The sequence below is a fragment of the Miscanthus floridulus genome, chromosome 6, assembly GCF_019320115.1.
Source record: "Miscanthus floridulus cultivar M001 chromosome 6, ASM1932011v1, whole genome shotgun sequence".
Classification (NCBI taxonomy): domain Eukaryota; kingdom Viridiplantae; phylum Streptophyta; class Magnoliopsida; order Poales; family Poaceae; genus Miscanthus; species Miscanthus floridulus.
This window is the reverse complement of record NC_089585.1, coordinates 128471750-128490529: the sequence shown is the minus strand read 5'-3', so window position 1 is coordinate 128490529 and position 18780 is coordinate 128471750. Positions and strand designations below refer to the sequence as shown.

Below are 18780 nucleotides of genomic sequence, written 5' to 3'. Positions count from 1 at the left end.
CTGGCCTAGGCCTAGGTTGTGGCCTGGGTGCAGCCTGCGCGCACGCAGTGAGGTGGGCCGGGCTAGCCTTTGCTGGTTTTGGGCCGAGAGAGGCAGAATGAGCCCGTATTTTCTTTTTTCTTTTTCCTGGAAAATTAAAAAATGTAAAATGGCTCAAAAGAAAAATAGAAAAAGTAATTTTTTCCTGTGGGTAAAATTCAAGAAATTGAGTAAGAGTTTTTCCGCTGCTAAAGAAAAAGTATATTCTCCAGTAATTTTGAACCGACGTGATATTTAACTGGAGAAAAGAAAAAATTTTCCAGTAAATGTTTATTTCCTGGAAATTGATTAATGGATTAAAGAAAATAGAAAAATCATTTTTCCTGTGGGTAAAATTCAAGGAAAAGAGAAATTTTCCACAGCCAAAGAAATTGTTTATTCTCCAGTTAATTTGTACCAACGTAATATTTAATTGGAGCAAAAGAAAGTTTTTCCGCTACTAAAGAAATTATTGATTCTCTGGTTATTTTGAACCAATGTGGTATTTAATTGAAGAAAAAGAGTTTTGATAAAATTATGATGTTGTTATTTTCTGACCAATGTTGTTAATAACAATATCGTAATATTAATGATTTATGCATTAATTCTACTTCTGCCCAACGGTGATGTAGAATTAGTGTATAAAACAGATGCTAATTTTAATGATTTATGCATTAATTCTACTTGTGCCCAACGGTGATGTAGAATTAGTGTGTAAGAACAGTTCTAAAGTTAATGATTTATGCATTGATTCTGTTTCTGCCCAACGATGATGTAGAAGACCAACGTTGGAATCAAGACATGCAAATGGTGTTATTTTTATGTTAAGAAAAGTTTTGACCTAGTTTTTCATCTTGTCTGAGGTGGACTGAGTAGTCACCTCACCGTGTTCCACTGAGTTTGTGGCACCGGTGAGAGAGACAAAAGAGAATGATGCCACTTAGGCAACTAAAGAGAATGATTTTAAATCATAAAAGATAATCTTATGACTTTTGTACATAGGAAGTGGGTCACTGCCAACAAGAAATGTTTTGGCTATGATAAAGAACATGATTGAACCTGCTATTGTGGGCTTAATCCCAGAGTGTGACATAGTCATCGAGTACCTCGATAGAATAAAGAGTCAGTTCACTGGCTCTTTAAAGACGTATGCTACCCAGCTGATAAAGCAGCTGATGACAGAGTGTTACTCTAGAAATGATGGTATAAGAGAGCTCACAATGCGTCGTCGAAATCATGGCACTATCGTTCAGGCCATATTTCGAGGGGGAAATAGAAAGACTAGTTAAGAATGTTATTCTTCTTTTATTAGAGCTCTCAGATTAAAAACAATGCAGAGAATGCATAAAAGAAAAGTATATAAAGAAAGATGACAAACGAAGCACATGAATTTTACAGATTATCCACACTGACATCTGTGGTTGGTTTTCCTGTAAAGAGTGTGGATGGTTATGATTCGTTCATAACATTCACAGATAATTACTCCCATTATGGCTATATTTATCCAATCAAATAAAGAAAAGATGTATTGGATAAATTTAAGATATTAAAGATTAAGATAGTCAGGTCTGATCGTGGAGAAGTACTACGGTCAACATACCCTAAAAGAATGGCATAGTAGCCCAGTATTCTACACCGGGCGAACCTCAACAGAATAGAGTAACTAAAAGAATCAATCGTACCCTGATGGATATGGTAGGCAGTATGATAAGTTACTCCACCTTACAGTTGAGCATGCGGATGGAGGCGTTAAAAACCCCATTCATACTCTCAAAAGAGTACCAAGTAAGTCGGTGCCCAAAACACCGTATGAGTTGTGGACAGAAAGAGTACTCTCACTAAACCACTTGCGTGTGTGGGGGGGGAGCCCCGCTGAGGCTAAAGTAGTTAACTCAAACATTGGGAAGTTAGATCTCAAGATAGTAAGTTATCATTTTATTGGCTACACAGAAAAGTCAAAAGGTTTTCGTTTTCTACTATCCATAGAGACATATAAAGTTTATAGAAATGAGACATGCTGTCTTCCTAGAGGATGAATTGATGAGAAGGAGCATGGTAGCTTGAGAAATTGACCTTGAAGTGAAGCAGATGTATGCGCCCACTCCAATGATTCATGAGCCAATTTTCTCACTACCTACTGTCACTGCACCGACAGTGCTAGATATTGTGGTGTCAGCACCTGTTGTTATCTCACCTGTGGCAACAATGAATGACGATGAGAACCTGTTCTTCAGGATTCTATAAAACCTATTGCCACACATAAGGGGGAGCAACAACAGCCTCAAATAGAAGATGTGCCAAATATGAAGGCCCCTAGTAGGTCTCAAAAAGTTAGAAAATCAGCTATTTCTACTGATTATGAAGTGTATAACGCTAAGAAATTTCAAATGGAGAATGATCCCACCTCATTTGAAGAAGCCATGAGAAGTGATCATTCATCAAAGTGGCTTGAGGCCATGTAAGATGAAATGAAATCGATGAATGCCAATAGAGTTTGGGACTTGGAAATAATTCCTAAAAGAGCCAAAATAGTAGGCTGTAAATGGGTCTACAGAACAAAACTTGACTCTCAAGGAAATATAGAAACATATGAAGCATGACTTGTGGCAAAAGGCTTTATGCAAAGAGAAATGATTGATTATAATGAGACATTTTCTCTAATCTCATATAAAGTTTCCTTCAGAATTATAATGGCATTAATAGCACATTACGATTGAGAATTACATCAAATGGATGTAAATATGGCATTTTCAACGGAGACTTGGAAAAAAATGTTTACATGGCACAACTGAAAGGTTTTGTCATGGAAGAAAAAGAATGAATGGGATGCCGCCTAAAGAAATCTATTTATAGATTAAAGGAAGCTTCAAGACAGTGGTACTTAAAGTTTGATCAGTCAATAAAGAATTTTGGAGTTTTTTAAGAGAATGTAGAGGACAATTGTGTCTATGCAAAGTTTAAGAATGAAAAGTTTATCTTCCTTGTCTCGTATGTAGATGATATCTTACTTGCTAGTAGTGATGTCAGTCTACTACAGGAGACAAAGAAGTTTTATCCTCAAAACTTGATATAAAGATCTTGACGAAGCCTCGTTCGTTCTAGGAATCGAGATTCACCAAGATAGAAGAAAAAGGGTATAATGACTGTCACAAAAGGCATACATGGAAAAGATCTTGAAGAAATTCAGTATGCACAAATATAGTCCCTCACCTGCTCCTATAGTCAAGGGCGACAGATATGGGGATTTTAAATGCCCCAGAAACCAATATGAGCTCAATCGATAAAGTGAAAGTGGTTCCATATGCTTCAGCTGTCGGAAGCTTGCAACATGCTTAAGTATGTACGCGCCCTGACTTAGCATTTGTTATCGGGTTTTACTTGGCAGATTCCAGAGCAATTCTGAAATAGAACACTAAAATTAGTAAAGAAAGTCTTACATTATTTGCAAAGAACGAAAGGCCTCATGATGACACATAGAAGATCTGATTCACTCCACATGGTGGGATATTCAGATTCTGATTATGCGAGAGTGAATGCATATCCAGACGTGGATTTTTTATCATCTCGCAAAGGAGAGCTATTTCATGAAAAAGCTCAAAGCAAACTGTCACTACATCGTCCACAATGTATGACAGTTTGTAGCGTGTTATAAGGCAACGGGCAGGTGAACTGACTAAAGAAGTTCATACCCGGTTTGAAGGTGGTTGACGACATCTATAGACCACTTAAAGTTATACTGCGATTATAATCTAGCAGTACAGTATGCTCACAACATAAGTCAAGTGGTGCTGCCAAACACATTGACATAGAGTATTATGGTGTGAAAGATAAAGTCCGGGATCAAGTCATAATTCTTGATCATATAAGTACAGAAAGGATACTCGCGAATCCGCTTACAAAAGGCTTACCACCCAACATGTTCAGAGGACATGGTGTTCAGAGAACATGTAGCTAGTATGGGTTTAAGGGAAAGCCTATAAAATTCCTGGACAAAAGAAGGCCTAAAGATAAGTATCTATTTCAGAATAGAGTAGTGAGTTGTAGCTGTTAAGTCTATCGGCAATAGACCGTGACGATGAGACATGCTCTATGAGCTAATCTGTAATGGAATGAACAAAAGTAAATGATATGAAAGTGAAAGATGAAATGAGATCAAGGGAGAGAATGTTAGTTAATATCCACCAATAGGCCCAACGACCTATTGGGCCCTTGCCTCTACTCCCTGATCGGAGGAGCCCAACCCTAACTGGTTGGTGGGCCCCTGTCGCACAACACATACAAATAGAGAAGGTGGGGATCGGGCCTCGTTGAATGAGGTTCGCCGTGAGTCGCCACACCCACCTACAGTAACCCTAAACCGATCTAAAGACCATGCTGCCAGCGATGGGATGTGCCCCAACCACCGCCGTCTCTCCACTAGCGCCACTGGACTTCACCGCCACCGCGCTGGACGTCTTCTACACTGCGGCACCGGCGTCTACCCGCTACGGTGCATCTACCGAGAAGACAAGATGAGGTCTTCCCAGATCTACGGGTTACGGTCACAGAGAGGTACACACATCGATCCTAACAATACATAACTGAAACAGGCTGTCATCGGACAGTATGAATTTTGTGAAGAATAATCAAGAGTTAGCATCTGAATTGGTTCAATCTTCTACATTTTACAGGACAATACAGCAGGAGAGCAGCTGTTACTATAAGGACAATACTCTCTGTACTGTATACATCTATACTATGAAAAAAATTATAAGGAACACAATTAATCAATGAAATCTTATTATCAAACTTGTCACTGACAGCAGTGCTAAAAGCATAAATCTTATATCATGAACATCTGTATATATTTTTTTATTCAAATCCTTAGTCAAAGATACTGCAGAACTATATGGAATAATTGAAAATTATTCTCCGTTCAGGAGAGGCTAGACGTATGCAGTATTGCAAAACATGGGTGTACTGCAGGGTTTGAAAATTACCAAGCCTCACACAGCACAGCAGGTCCCCAGTACTCTTCTATAGCAAATTGCAATTGGCAACTCACTGCCTGACTCTGCAGACTACGGACCTGCAGCTCTGGCCTCTGGTGAGCGTCGTGGGCGTGGGGCAACACAAGCAGGTCCCCTTGGTAGATTGGTGCCACAGATCTGGGGCTGTGGTGGGCGTGCAGCATCTTTGAAAGGGATCGAAGTAAGCAGGCATAATACATGTACGAACATGTAATTAGATCAGATCCGAAGACAAATAGCCAATTAGTTTCAGGGTTTGGGTGCTCCGTTTCGCACAGCAGGAAGGGAAGATAAGGCCCCCTCTTTTTCTTCTTGTTCCCAATTCACTACTAAGCAAAGTTCGAACGAATTGACTATTCGTGTGATAAATTCTTTGAGGATTGGCACACCTGGTGGTACGTTCTCCGCGATCACCACTTCCTGGGCTCTTGGGCGGCGAGGGTGCTCCGTTTCGCACAGCAGAAAGGGAAGAGAAGGGATTGGCACACGTTCTCCGCGATCACCACGTCCTGGCCGCGATCACCACGTATTGGGCTCGTGGCCGGCGAGGGTGCTCTGTTTCGCACAGTAGGAAGGGAAGAGAAGGGATTGGCACACCTGGTGGTACGTTCTCCGCGATCACCACGTCCTGACCGCGATCACCACGTCCTGGCCCGCGCGAGGGAGATCGCAGAGACGCGGCTGGTGGAGGATGTCGCACGACGCCCTGCCGCCACCAGCGACGGCGGCCCGCCCGGCTTCGTCCTGCCCGCAATCGAGGTCGCGGTGCTTCAAGTGGCAACAACGCGCTGTCGCATCCAGCGATGGCGGCCCCGCTCGGTTTCGGTTCGCGAGATCGAGGTGAGGAGGGGCAGTCGTGGCGTGTCGGATCGAGGGGATTCGAGTGAGCTCCCGATGGTCCGCGGACGGCAGGGCGAGGGCGGTGCGTGCTGGTGGCGCCGATGGTGGTGGCGAGAGGGCGAGGGCTGCGGGATCGTGATGGAAGGAGCGCGCGCCGGGGGCGTGATTGACGTCGCGGTTTCCTACTGGGAGCGATCGCGTGCAGGGCGTCGATCGCGGGGAAAAGCTCCCACATGCCGGCGCCTTGCAACTGGACGAACAGTATCGCGCGCCCCGAACCATTGTCGCACGAATCGGTGGTATTAGTTTTGTTTGTTTTAGTTGTAAGAGATGCATTACCTTTTGGCGTCACATACATAGAAACTGATACTTGTATAGTTTTAGGGTATAAAGTTTTGGGGTGTCATGTCACATGTCACATGAAGATGTTGAATGTGATGTTTGGATACTAATAAAAGAACAAATTATAGAATCCGTCTGTAAACCGCAAGACGAATTTATTAAGCCTAATTAATCCATCATTAGCACATGTGTTACTATAGCACTTTATTATCAAATCATAGACTAATTATGCTTAAAAGATTCATCTCGTAAAGTAGTCGTAATCTGTGTAATTAGTTATTTTTTAGTCTATATTTAGGGGGTGTTTGGTTGGCCGCCATTGTGTGCCACAACTAAGATAAAGGCCCCGTTCACGTGCCCTTAAACCCGGCTTGATCTGCTTATTTTTTTATCCGAAATAGTATTTTTCTCTCATAAATTCCTTCAGCATTTCTCCAAACCATCCAAATTCGTCCAGAATTCAGACAAGCGAACAATACGAAAGCAGCTACAGTCTGACTGTGTTTGTTTCATTAAAAGCTTTAGGTTCGCCACCACTTTTCCAACCGAGTAAAGCAGAAAATCTCGCCACAACTTAGGGTCTGTTTGGTTGGACTTTTGGCTCCAAAAGCCAAAAGCCCAACCAAAGGGGCTGCTTTTTCAGGTGGCTTTTTCAGAAGCAGCTGCTTTTCCGTAGTACAGTTTTGAAAACTGGTTTGACCCTACTTTTGGCTTTTGACTTTCTGCTTTTCAAAATTGGTGGAATAAAAAGCTCTTCCATAGTTGTTTCAAGAGAGATAAAGATAGAAGGTATATTTTATACTTGTTTAACCAAACAGCTTTCATCTTTTCTACAGCTCACAGCCCACAGCAGCTTTCCCACAGCTCACAGTCCACAACAGCTTTTTCCCACAGCCACAGCTCAACCAAACACACCCTTAGACGGTCAATTCCGTCGCCGCAACTTTGGCTCGCCATAGGGGGGCGCGGCGAACTATGGTCTGAAAATAGGCCTTTAATACTCTACGCATGTGTTAGATATTTAATGGGATAAGGTATAGATTTTTGGATGGTCCTGTTTAGATCTCACCTAAAATCCAAAATTTTTTAAGATTTTCCGTCACATCAAATCTTGCGATACATGTATGGAGCATTAAATGTAGGTAAAAAGAATAACTAATTGCACAATTTGCCCGTAATTGGCGAGACGAATCTTTTAAGCCTAAATAGTCCATAATTGGACAATTTTTACCAAATACAAACGAAAGTGCTACAGTAACCAAAAGCCAAAAATTTCGCATCTAAACGGGGCCTAAAAGGACTGATACAACGGGTCGCCCCGATAGGCTTGCACGGCGCAACCACAAAAATCTATCTACGCCCGTGTTTAGTTCCATACCAAATTCTCAAAAAGTGCTACAGTACCCATCACATCGAATCTTACGATACCTATATGGAGCATTAAATATAGACGAAAAAAAACTAATTGCATAGTTTGGTTGTAAATTACGAGACGAACGTTTTAAGCCTAATTAATCCATAATTAAACACTAATTATCAAATAAAAACGAAAGTACTACAGTAGCCCAAATTTCAAACTTCCACCAACTAAGGGGTGTTTAGTTCTTTAGTCGCTCCTAAAATTTATGTCAAATCAAATATTTAGAGACTAATAAGGAGTATTAAATATAAATTAATTATAAAACCAATTACATTGATGGAGGCTAATTTCCGAGACGAATTTTTTAAGCCTAATTAATCTATCATTAGCACATGTTTGCTGTAGCACCACGTTGTCAAATCATGGACTAATTAGGCTTAAAAAATTCGTCTCGTAAATTAGTCGCAAGTTGTACAATTAGTTTCGTAATTAGTCTATATTTAATACTCCATACATGTGTCTAAATATTCGATGTGATAAGAATTTTAGGAGTTGGGAAAGCAACCAAACAGACCCTAAAGGAAAAGCAAGCTCAGCCGGAAGGCCTCTCACGGTCTCACCTCACGATATCCCTCCGTACACTCGCACACGCGCGCGTTCCAGGTCCCAAAACTTCCCAAACCCTTCGCCTTCCCGCCCACATAGCAGCTTCCGTGGACGAGCCCCACGAGAAACCAACGCAATCACACCATCTTGGTCCCACGCATCGGCGTACCAACTGTAAACACCACGTCCATCTGCCTACCCTTCTACCGTGGACCTCCCGCCACTCACCCCCTCCCCCCCTGCGTGAGCTATAAACCCACCCACCTCTCTCACGTTTGCTCCCCCATCCACCGCACAACGGCCCTCCCTCCTCGAGTCCTTCGTGTCATTTCCAACTCAGAAGAACGCTTCGCCAGTACGCCACCGCACGGGCCCCGATGCCTCCGGTGCGGTCATCGGCGAGAGGCGGGAGGCGGGGTCGGGGACGAGGACGAGGCGCCGCCGCCGCCGCCGCCACGGTGACGCGCAGCAACCACGCCGTGGACTCCGAGGCGACCGAGGTCGATAATGGTGCGTGAACCGGCTGTATCGCCTTTGCGTTTTTTGTACCCAGGGACGCTTTAGCGATTTTCGAGCCTTTTCGGGATTAGTTACACTGTTCGTACATGTTTTGCGATCTGTTTTAGGCGAGAAGGAAAATCGCTCGTCCTTAGGGTGGATCGGCGTTTTGGGTGGAGGGGGCTTGTTGGGTTTGGGGTTTTGTTGATGGAGGTCGTGGGTTGGGGTTTTGGGTGGATGGGGCCTGTTGGGTTTGGGGTTTTGTTCACAGAGGTCTCAATGGTCGTCCTTGGGGTGGATTGGGGTTTTGGCTGGAGGGGGCTTGTTGGGTTTGGGGTTTTGTCGATAGAAGTCTCGGCTGCCTTGTTGCTTACTACATTTTGGTCGGGGATCGGAAAGATAATGTACTGTTTCCACATTTTTCTTTCAGATCACGACGACTCTTCACGTAAGAAGATGCTGACTGAAAAGATTGCATGTGTGGAGAGCACCACAGCGGATGGGTGGGAAGCTAGCCCACACGACGTTAACGACGAATGTGAGAATGATATTGAAACCCGAAGCTCGTGATGTTACTGTGAGTTCTGGATTTCTGGCTCATTGTGACTTCAGATTATGCAGATGGTGGGGAGCCAACTCCTACGAGGAATCTGAGGCGTCTTAGAAAGCATACAGTGGAGAACAAAGCTGCAGCCGCCAAGGAGCATGCTATTGATGTTGCTGTGGAGGTCAAAGAGAGTGACACTGAAGGTTTGTTATCCTATAAAAAATGGCAACACGCATTTATGGCCTTGCATATCTGTGCTTGCCATTCATGGCTAACCTGTCTGATGATTCGTTGTTCATTAATAGGTTTCTTTCCTTTTTGTAGATTCTGGAAACTTAGCTCCCAGTGAGAATATTAGACAGAGTATGGCCAAGGCAATGAAGGGGATTAGACAGAGTTCAGATAGTGATGGTCAGTGATAAATTCAAGTTCTTGATGCATAATCTTTATGATGATTGTTTGCATTTTTGCTCAGTATTACTTTCATCCTCATTCTAATGTCAGATGGCCAGAAACTGGGTCAGCGCAGAAGATCAAAGCGCCTACTGGGCAAACAAACTAGAATTCAAGACATGGATGTTGCAGATTTCGAAGAGGACATATTTGATGATAGCCGTAGTAGCTCAGAGGATGGTAAGGCTGGACAAACTAACTGTTTTTCATTTGAAAAATCTTAAGATGGATACCGATATAAGAAGTTATCACGTGGTGTTTTCAGAGGAGAGAAAGTTTGTTCCAAAAAGGTCAAAGCGCATCCAAAGGAAATATAGATCTGAATGTGCCAGTGGTGATTTGAGTGAAGATAAGGATGCATGCTGGAGCAGCTCTAATGATGGTAAGATGCTTTGGTTACACTTATAATGTTCACACAATTCTAAGCCTGTTCTATGCAGAATGTGAGAGGTTGGCAATCCGTCGAAGATCAAAACGAAAATTGGGAACTCGACCCTGTCCAAACGACAATGAAGATGATAGTGATTTTGTGAATGGTAAGTGGATGCTGTTTGAGTTAAAATTCTTTCATTTTTTCAGACAAGGGTTATGACTTGATAAAGGATGTTTGCTTTGGTGCACCATGCAGTTTGTCACCTCTTAACACACTTCATTTTTTTTTGGAATTTGCATAGTTTAATTAATCCGCTTCACTAGATTCCATGTATCATTTTATGCAGTCTGAGTCCTTTCTAAAAGAAAAATTATGCAGTCTGAGACAGCTTTGTGAACTTTATGTTGTGTTCCAGTAACATTTGAACAAAATACAAACGAGTTTTTGCAATTCAGCTGCATTTTACATTAACTTTGGAAATCCTCTTACAGATCATGGGAAGGCAGCTCCGTGTAGAAGAATGTCAAAGCGGCTAAAAGAGAAGCAGAAAGCTGTTCCCATTCCTGATGTATGCCAGTAGATTAATAATTAGTTTATTAAACCTCCTGTTCTGATATAGTAATTAGTAAGTTTTTCTTCAGAAATAGTGATAAATCTTCCCTCTTTTCTAGGAGAGTCACATTGAAGCTTCTTCATCAAGTTTATCAGCATCTTCGTCTTCAGGTATTGTTGGCAGCCATGAGTTTATTACCCACCCTTGTGAGTTCAGTTCATTTGAAGTAAACTCACCACAAAAAAGGTCAAAGGATAAATCTTCTTGAGTGCTTATGCTTTTGTGACTCCAATCTTTTAGAATTAATAACTTGTCTGGTATTCTAGGTTCTTGTGTTGTTTTGATCTTTAAATATGCCATTTTCTGTTGTCTAACTAATAGCGCTTATGTCAGATGATGAATTATTGTGCAATTCTGTAAAATCTAGCACAAGATCTGGTGGACCAGTTTGCTTGATTTGTAAGGTAAGACGTCCATGATTTTTTTTCCTCATTTCCCATAGGCCATATCCTTATGTAGTCCCTTATTTTGCATTATTTGTATCTCCCCCAGAGTGGAGCTGCCAGCTCTCATGTCATCCGATGCAAGAATTCCAATTGTTCTGTCAGCTTCCACACATTCTGTCAAAATCCTCCATTGCAGGATGCTACAAGAATCTCTGAATGCTATTTGTGCAAAATGGAAGTTTCCTTGGCCAGTGAAACAGAAGAGATTTTGGTAAAAAGGATACAAAGATACGTTGGTCACAGAATGCTGCTTATTCAGGAATCAGATTTCCAATATCAGGTCCTTGTGAAATGGCACTCCCTTTCTCATCATCATGACTGTTGGGTATGTTTTATTCTTTCTCAGTGTAAATGTGGTAATTTGTTTTTACTACGTGTGGTAATTTGTTTTTACCCCAACTTGTTTGGGACTTAAGGCTTTGTTGTTGTTGTACGTCTAGCTTTTCAATGCAACTACACAGGCATCTCAATTGGTGTTAATTGCATATGTTTTAGAAAAAAATAGCATGTAGGTAGCTGACAGGACTTTTAGCTTTATGTACATGATGTCATGGTGTTTAGTAAGTTGAAGCAATGTGCATCTCACTGTGGGGAGGCCAGGACCAGGATATAACTATTCTTATCTACTTTCATACTATTGAATATAGGTACCATTATAAATTATACCTTTCATTTTTACCCATGTAAAAATCATTGCACAAATGAATCAGAAAAATACTTTCACAAAAATTTACATATCACTTTTTGATAAATATCTTTATAAAAATAAGTAGTCAAAGTTATGCTTTGGAGACCGTGTCGTTGTCCAAAACGACTTCATTTTTTAGTATGGAGGGAGTGTATATATATATATATATATATATCCCATGCTATGACACTTGTTTATAGAACTACCAAGGGAAATCATTCAACATTTTGATTGCCATACCTTAGACAAATTTACTTTTACTCCAGGTTCCACTTGAATGGCTACAAGTTTTTGATTGCATACGTGTACGGAGTTTTCTGAAGAAGAGCATGTAAGTTTTGTGCACTATGGGACTTTTTAAGTCATCCATAATTTTGTAATTGCTTGTGTTATTTGAATGAACCCATATATGTCCACTTTTGTTGCAAGATTCTGTTTATGTTACAAGAAATCATATACATCATATGGAAACAGTTAATTGATAACTTAGGTCTATCATGGACTTAGATTTGTGCCTCGGATATTCTGAATGATAAAGAATATTTGGCTGATTCTTACTGTATGTTTGAGACTATATTTTCATTGAGCGGCAGAGCTCCTGCCTTTTATTTCAAAAGAAAAATCATTGAAGTTATATATTTGCTACTGGGTCATGGACTGGCATGCTCCCTTTTTCTAATCTCTTTCTAATGATTCTGCAAATTGTTTTGACAGCTTGCTTAAAGAGGTTTATTCAGAGGATCAGCGGAAACCTGAGTGGCTTGAAGTAGATCGTGCCATTGCTTGTCGGAGGAAGTGTGATCCTGATGGTACATGTGACATATTGACTACTTTTCAGGATAATAGTAACTTCGAGGAATATGAGGTCCTTGTAAAGTGGAAAGGCCTTGATTATTGTGAGACTACATGGGAGTCTTGTTGTACAGAAGGTGTGCAGGCTGCCCTTTCCATGCTTGTTGAGAGGCATCAAAAGACTTTAAAAAGAATCGATCATGTCAGTCCACTATTCCTAGATAGGGTGATTCCGGAGGAGGTCCACAATGGTGCTTTATATGACTACCAACTTCAAGGTTTGCAATGGATATTTAATAACTTTAAAACTAGAAGGAATGCGATCCTTGCTGGTAAGTTCATGAATTATAAGGCTATAATGCATGCTATGCAGCATATTTCAACTCAACATCAATTCCCCCCGGATGTCATATTGTTTTTGAGCCCAAAGCGAAGTTATTGCATTTAATATGTTACCCACTTTCACATGTCTTGATTGTTGGTTATTGTTGAACGAAACCGGACCACAAAACTCTGACATGCTTATTTCTTTCTTGTATTGAAATATCATGGAAACATGATAAAATGCAACTCTTCTATCTTTGAAATTGCAGATGAAATGGGTCTTGGCAAAACTGTGCAGGTTGTTTGTTTTCTCAATCACATTATTAAAGAAAACTTCACAACATCTCCTGCATTAATTCTTGCTCCTAAGAGCATTCTCTTGCAATGGGAAAAGGTATGTCAACCCTTATGTACCTTTTGTCTTATTATCCTTAGCCTTTTATAAGGAAAGGTGCACAAACAGATTCAATGTGCCATATAGAAAATGTTGGGTTTGTTTAGTTGAAATACCATTGTACTAATCCTGAGTTGATAAATACTATTAATTGGCAAAATGTTTCTATATTATGTGTTATACCATATTTACTGGGTCCAGCTGTTCCACTCTTTAATGTTATATATGGTGCATTGTGCATAGGAATTTGGTCGCTGGGGAAGCAATCTTAATGTTATTGTTTATCAAGGAGACAAGGACTCAAGAAAGTGCCTTCAAGCTCATGAAATGTACTCTTCTGAAGGGAAGATTTTATTTGATGCGCTTGTGACAAGCTATGAATTTGTCCAAAATGATAAAATATTTTTGCAGAAGATTAAGTGGTCTACAATTGTCAGTAAGTTTTTTTTTTTCTGAGATAGCATTTTTGGGTTCTCGAATGCTTAAGTGTCTTGTTTATTGATGTAGATTGTTTGGTGATTCCTCCTTTTTCTTTTCAGTTGATGAAGCTCACAGAATGAAAAAGCTTGATTGCAACCTTGCAACTTGCCTAAAGCGCTATAGTTCTGAATTTCGCTTGCTACTTACAGTAAGTCTTATTTTGTTCTATGCTTTTAACAGTGCTTTTTTTCAATACCGTTGGTAACCATAGAACTGAGCTGCTTATCAATTGTGTTACTGGCTTACTGTCTCTAAGACAACCTGATATTAAGAAACCTCGAGGAAGTTTTAGGCTATCGTAAGTTGGGCTTGTTTTTTTTTGGGAAAAAAATCTAGATTTACAAATTATGTCACTAATATTTTTAGTTAACAAACCTTAAAAATTTTGAAATCTGAATTCTGGACTATGAAACTTCACTCCCCAATCTGGAATCATTGAGGATTTGTTTTGAAAAGGAACACCACTTGTAATATTATCTGTCTCGCTTTTGTTTCTGACTGGGAGGGGTTCTGATTTCATCTTCAGTGCTGAAGATTAAGTTAAAATTAATCTCTGATTTCCCAAGAACAATGTCAAGGCAGTTGGTTTCCTGAATGACTAATGACCTTGTTTTATGTTGTCTCTGGACCATCCTTGTAAGATGGATTTGCTCTTTAGCCATTCTCTATGCAAGTAGCCCATTGTATTCTGTAGCAGCTAGCCCTCCTGTGTATCAAATTTTCCATTGTGCTGTAAACATGTTTGATTACTTATCATTTCACTATTCAAATGTTACAGGGAACACCGTTGCAAAACAACATGCTGGAACTATTTTCATTGCTTCATTATATTGATCCAGATGAGTTTACTGATCCCAAGGCTGATGATCTATTCACACCCATTGAATCGGGAAATGAGTTGACTATGGAGGAGAAGATTGCTCGTATTCATGATATTTTAAAGCCTAGGTGTTTTGACTCTCTAATAGAAAATGCTGTTCAATCCATTAGTTGGATGTGGGTTCTCAGTTCATGTCTGATTGTTTTGTTAGGATGTTGAGGAGAATGAAGTCTGATGTTTTAACAGATTCCATGCCAACAAAGAAGTGGGTGGAAGTTCCATGTGCATTGACAGATACCCAGCGAGAACTTTATGTTGACATTTTGGAGAAGAACTATTCAAAGTTGAATGGTGCTATTAAAAGTGGTCAGTTCCAGAGTGACTCCTGCTGTTTCCCCTTTGTCCTATTGTGATGTCTTCAACTTTCACTTGGTAATGATGGCATATCTATGAACTTGTTTCTCCACGTAGGAGTGTAATATCTCTTTCTCTCTGTTTTGAGAGCTATTTTATGAGGAAATCACATATTAGCTAAGAGAGCATTACCCCCACAAAGTAAACAGGCACATGGGTGACACACTTCTAAATCCAAATCCTATATTTTGAGATTGATTGTGGCACTCAAAGAACTGTCCAGTTTTGTTCATCCTCATTGTTCATGCTCTGACTTGTCTGAAGTTGCTAGCTGTATGGAGCTGTGACATCCATTATTCATTAAACAAAAAGATTGCCTTTTTTTTTATATTGATCATCTTGCCATTGTCTCATTGAACCTCTGCATGTTCAATGTTGGCTAGCTGAGGGCTCTTTTCTCCTTAAACATCTTCTAGCTCTAGTAAAGCTCATGCACTTGTGTCTGGACTCTAATAGATCACTTTGTTATTTAGCTTGCTTCAATATTCTTGATAACTCACATTTTGGCTAACTCACATTTTAATAGATCACTTTGTTATTCTTGATACTTCTGCAGGCAAGAAGCTTGCTCTGAACAACATACTCATGCAGCTGAGAAAATGCTGCAACCATCCAGTAGGTTTTCCTTCCTTTCTAGTTGATTAATTAATCATTTACAACCACCCAGTTGGTACATATACACTTGATTACTTGAATGTAATCAGGTGTCCTTTGTTTTTGTTTTGTGCTATTTGAAAGTATTCCAGTGGTAATATCTTATTTTGATAATGATTTGTACGGGGTATGTTATCAGAGTACATATGTTGCAGAGGAAAAGCCTAAGCTGCTGTTCATATATATGCCTTTTGCCCTTGAGTATAGCTATGATTTACTACCTCTGTCCTTGAATATAATGGATTTTGTTATGTCCTATGTCAAACTGTCCTAAGTTTGACATAGCTTATATAAAAGAGTAATTGTATTACAATATCAAATGAGCATCATTGGATAAATTATGCAATATATATTTTTATAATTACCTCTTTGTTTTTTTAAATACTAATTCTCTTCTATACACTTGGCCTAAGTTAGGATCGTTTGACTTAGGGACATTCAGATCCATTATATTTCAGGACAGAGGTTGTACTTGCTACTGTGATTCATGGATTGCAGAGAGCTCTTTTTTTCTGGTGCAGATGTGCCGTTTACCCTATAAAATTGTTATAATGCTTATAAACTAATAATTTCTTGTACTTGCCTTTCAGTATTTTTTTCAAGGACTGGACACTATACAGCAACCAGAAGATGATTTTCTTTCACTTGTTGCTGCATCAGGCAAGCTCCAACTGCTTCAAAAGGTCCCTCTTCTATTGCACCTAGACGTTAAATTTTCAAATTAGGGGGGAGAGGGGGGAGTGTAATAATTCTTTATTTCTGATGTGCAGTTGCTTCCAAGACTGAAAGAAAGAGGAAATCGGGTACTGATCTTCTCGCAAATGACCACTGATGCTTGATATTCTTGAGGATTTCCTTTCTTACCTGGGGTACACATATCGACGGTATTTATTTGATCAACCTTTTGTCTCATCTGTTCTTCACTGTTATATGCATGGATAATCTTAATTGTTTCATTCTGACATGCTGTTCCTGTACTGCATTTTGGGCACTGATGGCATGGGAGTCTAATTTTCATTTTATCCACTTCATGTTGGCACTTGGCAGCATTGATGGACAAACATCACTCTCATCAAGGCAGGAAAGCATAAAAGAATATAACAGAGCTGAAAGTGAAATATTCATTTTCCTGATGTCAACTCGTGCTGGTGGTCTAGGTGTTGACCTTGTATGTATTCTAATACTGTCCATATTAGTTCTTTTCTCTAACATGAGTCTAGTCTTGTCATACAATTTTCGTACCAGCAAAGCTAACCTCCATCTCTATCATTGTCCTAACAACTCTTACTGTGTTTGCAGCCTGGAGCTGACCGAGTAATTATTTATGGTGAGTGGCCTTTGTGTGTTCTTCCATGCAGACTTCTCAAATCAAAAGAATCTAGGAAGTCCTCTGGGCACTAATTGTTGGTGTTCTGTTTACAGATCCTGACTTCAACCCATTTATGGACTTGCAAGCACAGTCCAGGGCGCATCGGATTGGTCAGACCCGGCCAGTAGTTGTTTACCAGCTCATTACAAAGTGTTCAGTTGAAGAGAAGATACTGCAAAAGTCTAAGCAGAAGTTGGCTATAGAGAATATGTTAATGAACTCTTCTAATAAGAAGCCAAATGCAGATGAGTTGCAGTCTATACTGCTCCATGGAGCAAAGGCAATTATTGACAGGAAAAAGATCAGTGCCACTTCAATCAACTATGATGATGAGGCCATTGAGAATCTCCTGAAGCTAGACCCCAGTTCTGAGGAAAAGTGCTCCAAAGAAGACAATGGCTATCTTGGGAGCATTGTGAGCTTTGCACACGGCATGGAGGATGAAGAACCTGGTTCCCCCAAAGTCGAGGACCTGAAAGTTCTGAAGCCTGCTACTCCCAAGGTGGATCTGGGTCGTGGCAAGAGGCAAAGGAGAGTTGTCAACTACAATGATGCTGTTGAGAACTCAGACAGCGATGATATGTATGCTCCAGAGGGTTCCTCGAGTAGCAGTTCTGACGATGATTCTGACAACGACAACCATGAGGCTGACAGTTTGATTTCAGCACCTGTAGCTCCTGCATCTGAAGCTCTAGACATTATTCCTGCAATTGAAGCTCCTGGAGCAATACCTGCACTTGAAGCCCCCAAGGCTTGTCCCAATAGCAGCTCTTCATCTTCGTCTGATGATGATAATAAGCTAAGCCAGACAGCGCAAGTCTTGTACCTAGCTTTGTGCCAGTACCAGATTACTGACACAAACACCAGTTACCATATGGGTTCATTTGTCTTTTGTTTATGCCCCTTTGGTCCTGGAGGTAGAAGTTAGGAGGGACCTAGGAAGCAAATCGTACTCTTTACCTATCTTTGTGCTAATACCTGACTACTGGCGCAAACGCTGGTTACCAACTATGGGTTCATTTTGTCTTTTGTTTATGCTCCCTAGGGCCAGAAGGTGGAAGTTAGGAGCCCTAGGAAGCATATAGTAGTCTTTTGTACAGGAGTGATCAGATATGTAAATTATGCTGCTGCCTCTTGGTGAAACGAAGATGACATCTCATTGTAGCGTATCTGTTGTTACCATGATAACTCCGGACCTTTGTTTAGGCTTTATAGTTTCGAAATTCCTTTTCACGAAGGGCTTAAGGAACTTAACTCAGGCTGCTCGGCTGCACTACTCCAACGGCTGCTATGGCTGTGGCTGCTATTTTTATTCAGACTATAAACAGTAACTGCTAGAGTGGATGCTGCAGCAGCCGCATGAGTGGATGTTGCTGCAGCACTTCTGAGTAGTATTGTCTCTGTCACAAAAGAATATGATTTTAGATGCATTTTTGGTTAACATGTTTAAAGTTAGGTCAAATAGTATATATAGGTAAAAAATATTGTCCTAATGTTGGTTACCACTGTTGCAAATAGATTTGGTGTTCTTGAGCATGCATGTGTTGTACGGAGTAGAATGCAAGCAACTGGTCACCTGAATGAATGTGTTGTAGGGAGTAGAACGCAAGCAACTGGTCACCTGAATGAATTAGCTTTAACAGTTGAAAATAGTCCTGAATGATGAACAGGAAATTTGGTTCTTTTTTGACAGCTGAGAAGGGAGAAGATCAGTGAGAGGATGAAGCTTCTGCAAGACCT

At 40.5% G+C, this 18780-nt stretch overlaps 1 pseudogene; it reads left to right on the top strand.

Moving 5' to 3' along the window:
- Positions 1–8479: 8479 nt before the first annotated feature.
- Positions 8480–18206, top strand: LOC136459569 (uncharacterized; annotated as a pseudogene).
- Positions 18207–18780: the final 574 nt, after the last annotated feature.